Here is a 15,043-nt window from a genome sequence, read left to right as displayed (position 1 = left end):
GTAGTTCTGGGACATGGGACACAGAGCCTCAGACCGGGACTGTCCCGGTGAAACCGGGGCAGGTGGCAACTCTAGGTTGTTAGGTTTAGGGGTTAATAGTTTAATTTAGTTTTTGGCGATGTGGGGGCTGGCGGTTTAGGGGTTAATAACATTATTTAGTGGCGGTGATGTCGGGGAGCAGCGGAATAGGGGTTAATATCTATATTATAGTGTGGGCGATGTTGGGGTGTGGGGGAATAGGGGTTAATAACTTTGGTATAGTGTTGACGAAGTCGGGCAGCGGCGGGATAGGGGTTAATAAATGTTATTAGTGGCGGCGACGTTGGGAGCGGCAGATTAGGGGTTAATAACTTTAATATAGTATTTGCAATGCGGGAGGGCCTTGGTTTAGGGGTTAATAGGTAGTTTATGGGTGTTAGTGTACTTTGTGACACTTTAGTTATGAATTTTGTGTAACAGTTTTCTTGCGTAAACCTCATAACTACTGGTCTCAGATTACGTAACGGTTCGTGTCGGTATAGGCTGTAACACAAGTTTTTTCTGTGAATTCTTGCACATGCTCGGTAGGAAATGGTGACTCAAAAAGTGCAAAAAAAAAGAATGTGCACATTTTGTTAATGGAAGTAAATTTGTTTAAAATTACCTGATCTATCTGAATCATGAAAGTTTAATTTTGACTTGAGCGTCCCTTTAAACAATCTAAAAAGGTTTTTAAAAAAAACTTCACTGGTAGAATCATAAAAATCATAAAATATATCCAAAAGATAAAGCAACAGCCACATCAGCAATAGATATTACTGAAAATATAACTTGCTAATAAGCCCTCCTAAGGCTTTTTTTCTAAAAATAAAGGAAGAACTATCTTCCAAAGGAATGTTAGTTCCTTTAGCTAGAGTAAATGTCATGCTCGGCTGCTGGGAAGCTCTGCAGTCCTCTCTGTGTGCTTGATTGACAGGTGTCTGAACCACCCCTTCCTGATGATGTCACAACCAGGCTTTTTATTCTGGGCTTCCTGTTTCTCCAGTGCCCGTTTGTTTGTTTAACTTTGTGCTTCTGATAGGAATTCGCTGAGGAATCTCTCTAACTGCTGCTTTTCTGTTGCCAATCTCTTCAAGGATTTACTATGCTGGATTAACCTTCAACCTCCTGATTACCTGTCTCCAAACAATGCAAGTACTGTTTGTTTTGTGAAACTTTCAAACTTCCTGTTTACCTGCTGCAATCCCTGCAAATACTGACTATCTGCTGTGAACTGCCAAACTATTCAAATACTGTTATTTCTGTGAAACCTTCAATCTGCATGTTTACCTGTTTCCAAACTCTGCAAATACAATTATTCAGTGTAAACCTTCAAACTGCTTGATATCTTGTTGCCAATCTCAACAAGTACTGATTAATCTGTGTTAACCTTCACACTACCAGCTTACCTGTTGCTATCTCTGCAAGTTCTGACAACACAGTGTTAAGCTTCAAACTACTTGATTACATGTTGTTAATTCTGCAAATTCTGACAACACAGTGTTAAGCTTCAAACTACCTGATTACATGTTGTTAATTCTGCAAGTTCTGACTACACAGTGTTAACCCTCAAACTGCCTGATTGCCTGTTGCATACTCTGCAAAGACTGTCTACTCAGCGTTAACCCTCAAACTGCCTGATTACCTGTTGCATACTCTGCAAAGACTGTCTACTCAGTGTTAACCCTCAAACTGCCTGTTTACCTGTTGCATACTCTGCAAAGACTGTCTACACAGTGTTAACCCTCAGACTGCCTGATAACAAATTACCTACTCCTGCATTATTAACTGTTTCCTGTTTTACCCTTCTTCTGTCTGAGTATAAGTGGACTATCCCTGCTCTCCTGATTCTGTGGAAGACATTTCCTGAAACCAGTTCCTTATTCAGAAGTCTATCTGGCTGATATAATGAATTACTTTGGCACAGGCTAACCCTGCTCCATATCGTGAGTACTTTGTTTTTTGGAGGTTGTCGTGGGGTCACGTCCTGGATTAAACTCAGAGTGCAAGGGTGTTGTTTAAGTTCGCCCTAGCATTTGGGTCTTCTTCTGGACATTTCCTAAACTGACAGTACAAACGGGCCATAATATGGACCCTGATGAGTTATCCAGGGCTGTGGCTCTACAAGGGCAACTTCTAGGAAATCATTCTGCTCATTTGCAATCTTTGGATTCCAAGCTTGACCAGATTACTGCTCTGCTACATAACCTCTCCGCTCCTTCTCAAGCGACGGTGACTCCTGCTGCCACTGCTACTAGCACCAATGCTGTCTTTAATCCACCTCAAACTGTTGGACAGAATATACCACGAATCCCACTTCCAGATAAATATGATGGTAATCCTGAAGAATGCCGTGGATTCCTTAATCAGTGTCGTTTACACTTCAGAAACAATCCTCAAGTTTTTTCCAATTCTACTTCCAAAATCACCTTTATTATTTCCCTCTTGAAGGGTAAGGCTCTAGCCTGGGTGTCCCCTCTTTTAGAGAAGAATGATCCGTTACTACAGGATGTGGAATTATTTGTGTCCATTTTTTCTTCTGTTTTTGACAAGCCTGGGAGGTCTGCAGCTGCTGAGGCAGGATTGTTGGATCTGAGACAGGGATCCCTTTCGGTAGCTCAATATGCTATTGAATTCAGGACTTTAGCCGCAGAAACTGATTGGAACCATGGAGCCTCACGGGCAGCCTTTCGCAAAGGACTTTGCGAACGCCTTAAGGATGAACTTGTATTTCGGGAACTCCCTGATTCATTGGAGGGTCTTATCAATTTATGTATTACTCTTGACGCCCGGCATTCTGAACGTCTTCAGGAGAGAGATAGGAATCGGAGATCCTTTGTTAAATCTTCTTTTCGTCCTCCTATTCGAACCTCAAGTCTTTCTAATAATAATTCCCAATCTCCTGAGTCTGTGGAACCCATGGAAGTAGGAGCTATTAAATTGTCAGAAGCTGAACGCCATAGAAGGCGTACTCTTGGGTTATGTCTGTATTGTGGTACCAAAGGACATTTACTGAAGGACTGTCCTATCCGGCCAGTAAAAGCCAAGGCTTAACTTTTGATAGAGGGACAGAGTTAAGCCAGAATCCCATGTCTTCCCTCAATTCTAAACTTTTTGTTCCTGTAACTATCTCTTTTGGAAACACCAAGTTTCGAGCTCAAGCTCTCATCGATTCTGGAGCTGCTGGAGTATTCATTGATTCAAACTTTGCTGACTCTCTCAGGATTCCTCTTCAAGCCAAGAAACAGTTAATTAAGGTAACTACTGTCAGTGGACAGCCTCTTGGTACTGGTATCATACAACATTCTACCATTCCTCTTCTTTTGACTGTGGGCATACTTCATTCTGAAATTATTTGTTTTGATGTCATCTCTTCTCCCCACATACCATTGATTCTGGGGTTACCTTGGTTGCAGCTTCATGATCCAGTTTTCTCATGGTCTAAAGGAGAACTTATTTCCTGGGGAACTACCTGTTTCAAACATTGCCTGCAAAATCCCTCTAAACCATCCTGTCCTGTCGTAGCTATGGTGGAAGTTCCTGAATCATTGCCCAATTACTATCATGCCTTTTGTGATGTGTTTTCTAAAAAAGAGGTTGAGACGTTACCTCCACAACGGATATTTGACTGTCCTATCGAATTGTATTCAGGGGCTCCTCTACCTAAGGGAAGGACCTATCCCCTCTCTCGTCAAGAAAATGTCTCTCTTGAGGAATACATAAAGGACAACTTAGCCAGAGGATTTATTTGTCCTTCCTCTTCACCTGTGGGTGCAGGTTTTTTCTTCATTGGGAAAAAAGATGGAGGTCTTCGTCCCTGTATTGATTATCGAGCCTTGAATCAGATTACTGTCAAAAACAGCTATCCTCTGCCGCTCATTTCTGAGTTATTCGATCGTCTTCAAGGTGCTTCAATTTTTTCCAAGTTAGATCTCCGTGGGGCCTACAATCTGGTCAGAATCCGTAAAGGAGACGAAAGGAAGACGGCATTTAACACTAGATTTGGTCACTACGAGTATCTAGTAATGCCATTTGGATTGTGCAATGCACCAGCAGTATTTCAGCACTTTGTTAACGAAATCTTCAGAGATTATCTAAATCAATTTGTTATCATTTACCTCAATGACATTCTGATCTATTCGAAAACATTACAGGAACATGTACATCATGTACGACTGGTTCTTCAGAGGTTACGAGACAATTCCCTGTTCGCTAAATTGGAGAAGTGCTCTTTTCATCAGAGTTCCATCCCCTTTTTGGGGTATATCATTTCTGAATCAGGTTTTGAGATGGATCCTGCTAAACTGTCGGCTATCAAGGACTGGCCCAGACCAACTACTCTCAAATCCCTGCAGAGGTTTCTTGGCTTTGCCAATTACTATAGAAAGTTTTATAAAGAACTTTGCTGACATCACATCTCCACTCACTTCTCTTACTAAGAAAGGGCAAAATTGTAAGAACTGGTCCTCTTCGGCAGTACAGGCTTTTGAAACGCTAAAATCAGCATTTTCTTCTGCACCTCTTCTCAGTCATCCAATTCCTGATTTCCAGTTTATTTTGGAGGTTGACGCTTCCTCTATAGCAGCTGGAGCTGTTCTCTCCCAACGTGATCCGACTACCAGCAAGATACATCCTGGTGGCGTTCTTTTCGAAAAAATTCAATCCTGCCGAGTTAAATTATGATGTGGGCAATAAGGAGCTTTTTGGCTATAAAATTAGCTTTGGATGAATGGAGGCATTGGTTAGAGGGTTACCAGGTCAACCTTTTTTCATTCTGACAGATCACAAGAATATTTTATACCTCCAAACAGCTACAAGTCTCAATCCTCGTCAGGCTCGGTGGGCCTTGTTCTTCTCCAGGTTTAATTTTGTACTTTCCTATGTTCCTGGTTCAAAAAATGCAAAGGCAGATGCTTTATCTAGGCAGTTCCAATCTTCTGAACCTTCTCCATTGGATTCAGAACCTATACTACGTCCAGTCAAAGTTTTGGCTCAAGTATCCTCTTTTCCAGTACAGGCTTTACATGCTGCTCAAGTCCGGGTACCATCTTCTTGCAAACTACCTTCTGGTATCCTGTATGTACCCAAAGGATTATGTCTTAAGCTTCTACGTTGGGCTCATGACAACATTTCAGCAGGTCATCCGGGAATAACCAATACATTGTGGAAACTGAAGCAGCATGTTTGGTGGTCCACTATGAGGAGGGATGTTAAGGATTATATTGCTGCTTGTAGTTCTTGTGCTTTCGAACAAACAATCTTCTCATCGACCGTTTGGTCTATTACACCCTCTTCCTATTCCTCATTACCCTTGGTCTCACTTATCCATGGACTTTGTTACAGATCTTCTTGTTTCTGCTGGAAATACGACCATTTGGGTAGTGGTGGATCGGTTCTCCAAGTCTGCTCACTTCATACCTCTTCCAGGCTTGCCTTCAGCTCAAAGACTTTCTGAACTCTTTGTTCTACATATATCTCGTTTACATGGTTTTCCCACTGACATAGTCTCAGATCGTGGAGTCCAATTTGTTTCCAAATTTTGGAGGTCTTTTTGTAAGCACTTTGGAATCAACATATCACTTTCTACTGCACACCATCCTCAATCCAACGGACAGACTGAGCGTGTAAATCAAGCCTTGGAATCTTTTCTTAGACATTATGTAGACCATCACCACTCCAACTGGTCTCAGTTATTGCCTTTGGCGGAATTAGCTCACAACTCACGTTATAATGCCTCATTACAGACCTCTCCCTTTAAGGCAGCTTATGGATTTGAACCTAGAACCTTTCCTATGATTACCAGTTCTACTGAAGTCCCTGGAGCAGATCGTATAGTGAAAAATCTCAGTAATCACTGGCAACTCATTCGTCAAAATCTACTCTCTTCTTCCTTAAGACATAAGAAATATGCTGATTGCAGAAGGTGCAAGGCTCCTTTACTTCGTACTGGAGACAGAGTATTTTTATCCACCAGATTCATACGTCTAAAACAACCTTGTACCAAGTTGGGTCCTAAGTACATTGGACCTTTTCGAATTGTTTCCAGAGTTTGTTCTTCTGCATACCGCCTGGCCTTACCCAAGACTCTCAAGATCCATCCAGTGTTTCATGTCTCCCTACTCAAGCCAGTCATCTACAATCGGTACTCTATCAAGAGTAAACCACCTCCTCCACTTTCCGTAGAGGGAACTTCTGAGTTTGAAGTCAGCCAGATTCTCGATTCCAAGCTACGGGGCAATCGGCTGTACTACCTGGTCCATTGGAAGGGTTATCCTATCTCTGAACGATCTTTGGAACCGGCCTCTCATGTTCATGCTCCAGCTCTTGTCAAGTCTTTTCACAAGAAATACCCTGCCAGGCCCGGTCGAGTCCCCCGGAGGGTTCCTTGAGGAGGGGGCACTGTCATGCTCGGCTGCTGGGAAGCTCTGAAGTCCTCTCTGTGTGCTTGATTGACAGGTGTCTGAACCACCCCTTCCTGATGATGTCACAACCAGGCTTTTTATTCTGGGCTTCCTGTTTCTCCAGTGCCAGTTTGTTTGTTTAACTTTGTGCTTCTGATAGGAATTCGCTGAGGAATCTCTCTAACTGCTGCTTTTCTGTTGCCAATCTCTTCAAGGATTTACTATGCTGGATTAACCTTCAACCTCCTGATTACCTGTCTCCAAACAATGCAAGTACTGTTTGTTTTGTGAAACTTTCAAACTTCCTGTTTACCTGCTGCAATCCCTGCAAATACTGACTATCTGCTGTGAACTGCCAAACTATTCAAATACTGTTATTTCTGTGAAACCTTCAATCTGCATGTTTACCTGTTTCCAAACTCTGCAAATACAATTATTCAGTGTAAACCTTCAAACTGCTTGATATCTTGTTGCCAATCTCAACAAGTACTGATTAATCTGTGTTAACCTTCACACTACCAGCTTACCTGTTGCTATCTCTGCAAGTTCTGACAACACAGTGTTAAGCTTCAAACTACCTGATTACATGTTGTTAATTCTGCAAGTTCTGACAACACAGTGTTAAGCTTCAAACTACCTGATTACATGTTGTTAATTCTGCAAAGACTGTCTACTCAGCGTTAACCCCTCAAACTGCCTGATTACCTGTTGCATACTCTGCAAAGACTGTCTACTCAGTGTTAACCCTCAAACTGCCTGTTTACCTGTTGCGATACTCTGCAAAGACTGTCTACACAGTGTTAACCCTCAGACTGCCCTGATAACAAATTACCTACTCCTGCATTATTAACTGTTTCCTGTTTTACCCTTCTTCTGTCTGAGTATAAGTGGACTATCCCTGCTCTCCTGATTCTGTGGAAGACATTTCCTAAAACCAGTTCCTTATTCAGAAGTCTATCTGGCTGATATCATGAATTACTTTGGCACAGGCTAACCCTGCTCCATATCGTGAGTACTTTGTTTTTTGGAGGTTGTCGTGGGGTCACGTCCTGGATTAAACTCAGAGTGCAAGGGTGTTGTTTAAGTTCGCCCTAGCATTTGGGTCTTCTTCTGGACATTTCCTAACTGACAGTAAAAATGTCCCTAACCACTTTGGGAATAGCTTCCCAAAGCTCAATAATAGAAACTAGAAAAGGATAGAACCTCGATTTATCAAAGCGCCAATCTTGATGCATTCGCTGGCGTCAATACGCTCACTAGAAATCGCTGACCAGTTATGCATAAACAACACAATTATAATAAAGGGACATAAATCCTAAATATTTATTTTCTAGATTATAAAATAGCGTGTGATTTTAAAATATTTTATAATTTACTTCAATTATTTAATTTGATATATTCTCTTGTTCTCCTTTGATGAAAGCTTTATGTATGTAAGCTCAGGAGCAGCTGATGACCTATGTTATGGATGATTATTGGTGGCTGCATATATATATATATATATATATATATATATACAGTATCTCACAAAAGTGAGTACACCCCTCACATTTTTGTAAATATTTTATTATATCCTTTTATGTGACAACACTGAAGAAATGACACTTTGCTACAATGTAAAGAAGTGAGTGTACAGTCTGTATAACAGTGTAAATTTGCTGTCCCCTCAAAATAATTAACACATAGCCATTAATGTCAAAACTGTTGGCAACAAATGTGAGTACACCCCTAAGTGGAAATGTCCAAATTGGGCCCAATTAGCCATTTTCCCTCCCTGGTGTCATGCGACTTGTTAGTGTTACAAGGTCCCAGGTGTGAATTGGGTGCAGGTGTGTTAAATCTGGTCACTGGAAGTTTAACATGACACCTAATGGCAAAGAACTCTCTGAGGATCTGAAAAAAAGAATTGTTGCTCTACATAAAGATGGCCTAGGCTATAAGAAGATTGCCAAGACCCTAAAACTGAGCTGCAGCACGGTGGGCAAAACCATACAGCGGTTTCCACAGAACAGGTTCCAATCAGAACAGGCCTCGCCATGATCAACCAAAGAAGTTGAGTGCACATGCTCAGCGTCATATACAGAGGTTGTCTTTGGGAAATAGACATATGAGTGCCGCCACCATTGCTGCAGAGGTTGAAGGGGTGGGGAATCAGCCTGTCAGTGCTCAGACCATACACCGCACACTGCATCAAATTGGTCTGCGTGGCTGTTGTTCCAGAAGGAAGCATCTTCTAAAGATGATGCACAAGAAAGCCTGCAAACAGTTTTCTAAAGACAAGCAGACTAAGGACATGGATTACTGGAACCATGTCCTGAGACCAAGATAAATTTATTTGGTTCAGATGGTGTCAAGCGTGTTTGGCGGCAACCAGGTGAGGAGATACAAAGTACTAGTGTGTCTTGCCTACATTCAAGCATGGTAGTGGGAGTGTCATGGTCTGGGCCTGCATGAGTGCTGCTGGCACTGGGGAGCTACAGTTCATTGAGGGAACCATGAATGCCAACATGTACTGTGACATACTGAAGCAGAGCATGTTCCCCTCCCTTCGAAGACTGTCCCGCAATGCAGTATTCCAACATGATAACGACCCCAAACACACCTCTAAGACATCCACTGCCTTGCTAAAGAAGCTGACAGTAAAGGTGATGGACTGACCAAGCATGTCTCCAGACCTTAACCCTATTGAGCATCTGTGGGGCATCCTTCAACGGAAGGTGGGGGAGCGCAAGGTCACTAACATCCACCAGCTCAGTGATGTCGTCATGGAGGAGTGGAAGAGGACTACAGTGACAACCTGTGAAGCTCTGGTGAACTTCATGCCCAAGAAGGCTAAGGCAGTGCTGAAAAATAATGGTGGCCACACAAAATATTGACACTTTGGGCCCAATTTGGACATTTCCACTTAGGGGTTGTACTCACTTTTGTTGCCAACGGTTTAGACATTAATGGCTGTGTGTTGAGTTATTTTTAGGGGACAGCAAATTAAAGTGTCATTTCTTCAGTGTTGTCACATGAAAAGATATAATAAAATATTTACAAAAATGTGAGGGGTATACTCCCTTTTTGTGAGATACTATATATATATATATATTATATATATATATATACATACATACACATACACACAAATGCAAAATTTGGTTTAGCACACCTTACAAAAAGTTTATATACACATCTTTGGGAGTGCTTCCAATTAGTGATGTCCCGAACTGTTCGCCCGCGAACGGTTCACCAGCGAACATAGCTTGTTCGCGTTCGCGTTTGTGGGCGAACACATGGCGATGTTCGATTCGCCCCTATGTGTCATCATTGAGGAAACTTTGACCCTTTATGTCACAGCCGCCTGACACATTAGAGCCAATCAACATCAGACACTCCCTCACAGACCCTCCCAGCTACTCGGAATCCGCCATTTTAGACTCATAACGACCTTGCTTTCTTAATGAGAGGACGTGTTGTGTTTTTGCTCCCTGACATTAATAGGAAAAACATAGCTAGGCTAGTGTATTTACAGTCCAGAAGGACTCCACTCATCTCTGCTGCAAGCACAGCACCCCAAAAAGCCCTTTTTAGGGCTATATTTCGTGCCGTTTTTTTTTTTTTTTTTTTTCGTTTCTTTTTTTATTAGCATTTGCCTGGCTTTCAGGCTGTGTGTTTAAGGCTCACAGCATATGATGTGATTACTGCCACCACTGATATCTCCCTAACAACATTAGTTTAAATTTAACGAACCAAAAAATTTAATTATTTTGCTAGTGTAATTTTTTTTCATTTTCTATCAGGCCAATGTCACACAGCATATACTCTGGTTCATTGCTCTGTGCCAGCCAGCAGCCACCAGTGTTAATATCCGTTTATAACATTATTTTAAATTTAAAAAAAATATATATATATATTTTTCTAGTGTAATCTAATTACATTTACTATCAGGCCTGAGTCTGTCAGGCTCACTCAGCATTAATATACCTCATTTTTTTTCAGTCTTTTGGTTAATTGGTCTGTGCCAGGCAGCCACCCAGCACTCATATCTATTCTTCTTCACCTTAATTTTAATATAAAAAAAAAAAGTTTAAATTGTTTGCTAGTGTAATCTAATATAATTTTCTATCCGGCCTGTGTGTTTTGCTGACATACAGAGCCTACTGTGTTTACTTGCTGCCCTCCCTAGTCTATGAGCCACGACTCATATGTGTTTAACCTTTTTTTAATTCCCCCCCCCCAAAAATAATTTAAATCATTTCTCTAGTGTAATCTAATAGTATTTTCTATCAGGCGTGTGTGTATCTGACTTACAGAGCCTACTGTTTTTAATAGCTGCCCCTCCAAGGGCTATCAGCCACGACTCATATGTATGTGCTTAACCTTTTTCTTTAAATTGCCAAAAAAAGTCTTTAAATCATTATGCTAGTGTAATCTAATTTTATTTTCTATCAGGCGTGTCTCTAACTGTCTATCTGACTTACACAGCATACTGTTGTTAATTGCTGCCCTACGTAGCAGCCAGCCAGTGCGACCACTCATAGAGTCATATGTGCATTGCACTTCTTAACATAATTTTAATATTAAAATCTAAAATTTTAAAATATTTTGCTAGTGTAATCTAACTTAATTTTCTATCATGCCTGTGTTTTGTCACTTACACAGCATACTGTGTTAAATTGCTGCCCTACCTACCATCCACGACTCATATCTGCCAGCCTGTGTGCCAGGCCCAACTAGCCAATTAGTGGCACAATCATAATTCTTGTAACAGTATATAAAAAAAAAAAAATCATAATTTTTTGGACTGCAAATATTCAGTCTCCTAGTGCCATTGAATTGCATTTACCTCCTGCCTGCCACTGCCAGCCTTTTGTGCCAGGCCGTCTAGCCAACTATTTACACCAATCATAATTGTTGTCACAGACAGTATAGTTACTAATTAAAAATAAAAAAATTTTGATTGTTGATCTTAATCCTCAGTTTGCTCGTGCCCTAGAATTGCACTTTTCTACAGCCTTCCTGTATACTGTATTGTTGTTATATTTTTGGTGAGGGTTATCATGATGGCCATGTAGACCACCACCACTGAGAGTCCTGAAAGTAACAGGGATGAGATGAAAGAGCTAAGAATAGTAGAACTTGAAACAACAGAGTTAGCCATGGGTGTTAGTGCAAAACCGCTTGGCTTTTTTTTGGCTTTGGGTGCGGCTATTCATGCAGGCCAATATAGAGCTGCCACCATTCGGTGTTGTATCAGCTATAAAAATAATAAGAACTGTACTATCAAAATACAGCCAATGAAGGGCCTATGAAGGACTGAGCAAAGGTTGGATTGTAGTATTTTGTTCGGCTAATCATGATGGCCATGTAGACCACCCATAACAGGGATGAAAGTGCTAAAGAATAGTACTAATTGAAACAACCGAGTTAGCCACAACCCACTTACCATGGGTCCCAGAGCATATGTTTGGTTATTATATTTCTGTAAGGGTAATCATGCAGGCCATATAGACCTCCACCGATAGGGTGAGTATGAGTAACAGCTATTAAAATGCGAAGGACATTACTAAATTAACACAACATAGTTACCCATGGGTCGCAGACCAAGAGCAGATGTCTTATTATTATATTTTGTATGGGTAATCATCCAGGCCGTATAGACCTCACCAAATAGGGGGGAGTTACAGAGATTAAAGTGCTAAGAATAGTAGTACTTAAAACACAACCTAGTTAAAATAGGTACCAGACCGCATGTCTTATTATTATATTTTTTCAGGGTAATCAGGCAGGCCATATAGAACACCCCCGATAGGGGGGGGGAACAGGGATTAAAGTGCTAAGAAAAGTACTAATTAACACAAGCTAGTTGGGTCCAAGAACGCATGTTTAATTATTAGACTTTATTAGGGTAATTATATATCTAACAAATCTATCTGTTTCTCTTCTATCGATTCTATCTTACTATCAATCTATGTATATCTATCTATCCTATCTATCAATCTATCTTCTGTCCGGGATGTTTTGAGACAGCCACTTTGGGAATGTTAGGTGATTTAGGCCCATTATGGCTTTAAAAGCAGACTCTGCATAAACTATGTAATTTTCCATGGGAGTTTTGCCAGGGATCCCCCTCCAGCATGCGACAGTTCAGGTGTTAGTACCCTTGAAACAACTTTCTCCATCACTATTGTGGCCAGAAAGAGTCCTTGTAGGTTTTTAAAGTTCGCCTGCCTATTGAATTCAATGGCGGTTCGCGGGTTCGCGAACAAGACCCGGAAGTTCGAGTCCGCCGTTCGCGAACCGAAAAATTTTAGGTTCGCGACATCACTACTTCCAATGTGACCTAGCTTTAATACACAAACAGAAAGGTAGTGGTGCATATACATTTTCAAAAGCACAACATTTTTAACTGCTGCAAAAAAATGCCCTGCAAAAAAAATATTTAAAAAACGATTCTTTTTAAATGCAATTGGGATCTTAGTCACGCAATATGGCCATATTCTGCTTAGCCAGTCACCAACTTACAAGGTTGCCCCAATATAGACCTGGTCCTAACACTACAGTCCCTTGCCTCAGTGGACTGCTTTTACCTCTTCATAATAGAAGGAGCCTCCCAGGCTTAATATTCACAACTCTATTACACTGTCATGAGCACACCTGAGCTTGGGTGGGGTGCTTTAACCAATGGGAGATAGTCAGGTCTCCCTGATTATTTTTTTAATACAAATACAAAATTTTGTTTAGCAACACCTTACAAAAAAGTTTTGTATATACATATACACTCCCAAAAGATGTGTATATAAACTTTTAGTAAGGTATGTGCCTAAACCAAATTTTCTATTTGTGTATGTATGTGCATATATATAAATATATATATATACTATATATATACTATATATATATCCACACACACCATACTGAATTGGATTAAGAATGTGTTAATTTAGAAACCAGTAGTGCATTGCTGCTCATTCAAGAAATGATAACAAGATAATGAGGAAGATTTGATAGTATAATAAAAAATCAAAGTTGTTTAATATTTCACCTTCTACCCTAAATCATGAAAGAACATGTTTGTGTTTCATGTCCCTGTAATAGACTTTTTAACTTTCATTACCCTTGTATCTAAGCATCTTCTGAGAGCCCTATGATCAAATGAAATATCATTTATAATCTATTGACTATCAAATACAAAGTCAAGTGTGAAATAAAGAACATTTATTTTAATAAATATTTTCAAACATATTTTTTCCAAAAAGTAAAATAATAGTAAGACATCCAAAATAAACATTTTTTGGATGAATGAAATAAAATAAATATATGATGAAATAAATGAACATATGTACAATATATTACACGATTAGTGGTCAAATAATGCATGTGTAAAATGCATGATTCTGATCTGGCTTGCACTCTTCTAGCATCAATTTGCTCTAAGGGTGCAACATTATCATCATACTCAACATCCAAGTTAGATATATCTACATCTGGCATGGTTAAGCTATTGTGAAGCATGCAACATATAAGAAAAATCTGTGACACCTATTTTGGGTGCGTATTGTAGTACTCCAACTGGAGCTATCTAGACATCTGAATCGGCTCTTCAAAACCCCAAATGTGCGCTCTATTACACATCTAGTAGATATGTGAGCCTCATTATAGCACACTTGCTCATGAGTTGTGGGGTTAATTACAGGTGTTAAAAAGCCATGGGAGACATGAATAGCGTGAATCTCCTGCGTGCAAGAAATAGACAATATATTTTAGCAATATGAATGAAATAATATTATAATATACATATATGAATAAGTGTAATAGACATTTACCTAGTAGAATTCCCTCTGGCATTTGTCCATCCTGGAAAGCGGTCATAAGATGGCCCGAATTCTTTAGGAAAATGAGTCATAGGTAGATCCTGGGAATCCTGACCGGATGCTCATAATCCTTAATTTGGCATCACAGATCACCTGTATATTCAAAGAGTGATTCTGCTTACGGTCACACTATGGCTTCATCTCTTCCCTTGGGAGGCCGCACTGATATATGGGTGCAATCAATTGCACCCAATATGTTCGGGCATCCTAGCAATCAGGTAGAACTGTACTTGACACAATGCCAGTCCTCTGGTGTTTGGGGAAAATGCACATGATGCACTAGCCTTACTCGTCTCAACAGATAGACTGGTTACTGCTTGAAATAATCCTGTTGCCAGGAATAGAGGACAGACCAGCAGTTTTAGCATACCAGGGATTGCCCTTGTCCTTGCTGTTAGCAGGTTCCAGGGAGTCTTTTATTCCAGGTAGAGCCTCTCTATTTAAACCCCTATTTAACCTGAATCTGCGGATAACCTCCTTATCACTCAGGCATGGCAGGCCTATCATGGTGTAAGAATAACCTGGGTACTCCTCTGCGTCTTTCCTGACAGTCAGCCAGGTACAACAACCTCTTTCTCCTGCGTTGTTTTTGGATCGCAAACGCAAAATCATTTATCATCTCCATCTCACAAACCAAAATGCATACACCAACCTTTCTGTGTTGTTAGATACTCCCTTTTATAATGCAAATAACATCCCTTTCTATAGACAATAATGACAGGTTCACCAGCTGGAAATGCAGGTAGAAGCACCATATTGATTGCT

The sequence above is a fragment of the Bombina bombina genome, chromosome 6 (assembly GCF_027579735.1).
Source record: "Bombina bombina isolate aBomBom1 chromosome 6, aBomBom1.pri, whole genome shotgun sequence".
Taxonomy (NCBI): Eukaryota; Metazoa; Chordata; class Amphibia; order Anura; family Bombinatoridae; genus Bombina; species Bombina bombina.
The sequence above is the reverse complement of the archived record's forward strand: the minus strand, read 5'-3'. Positions refer to the sequence as shown.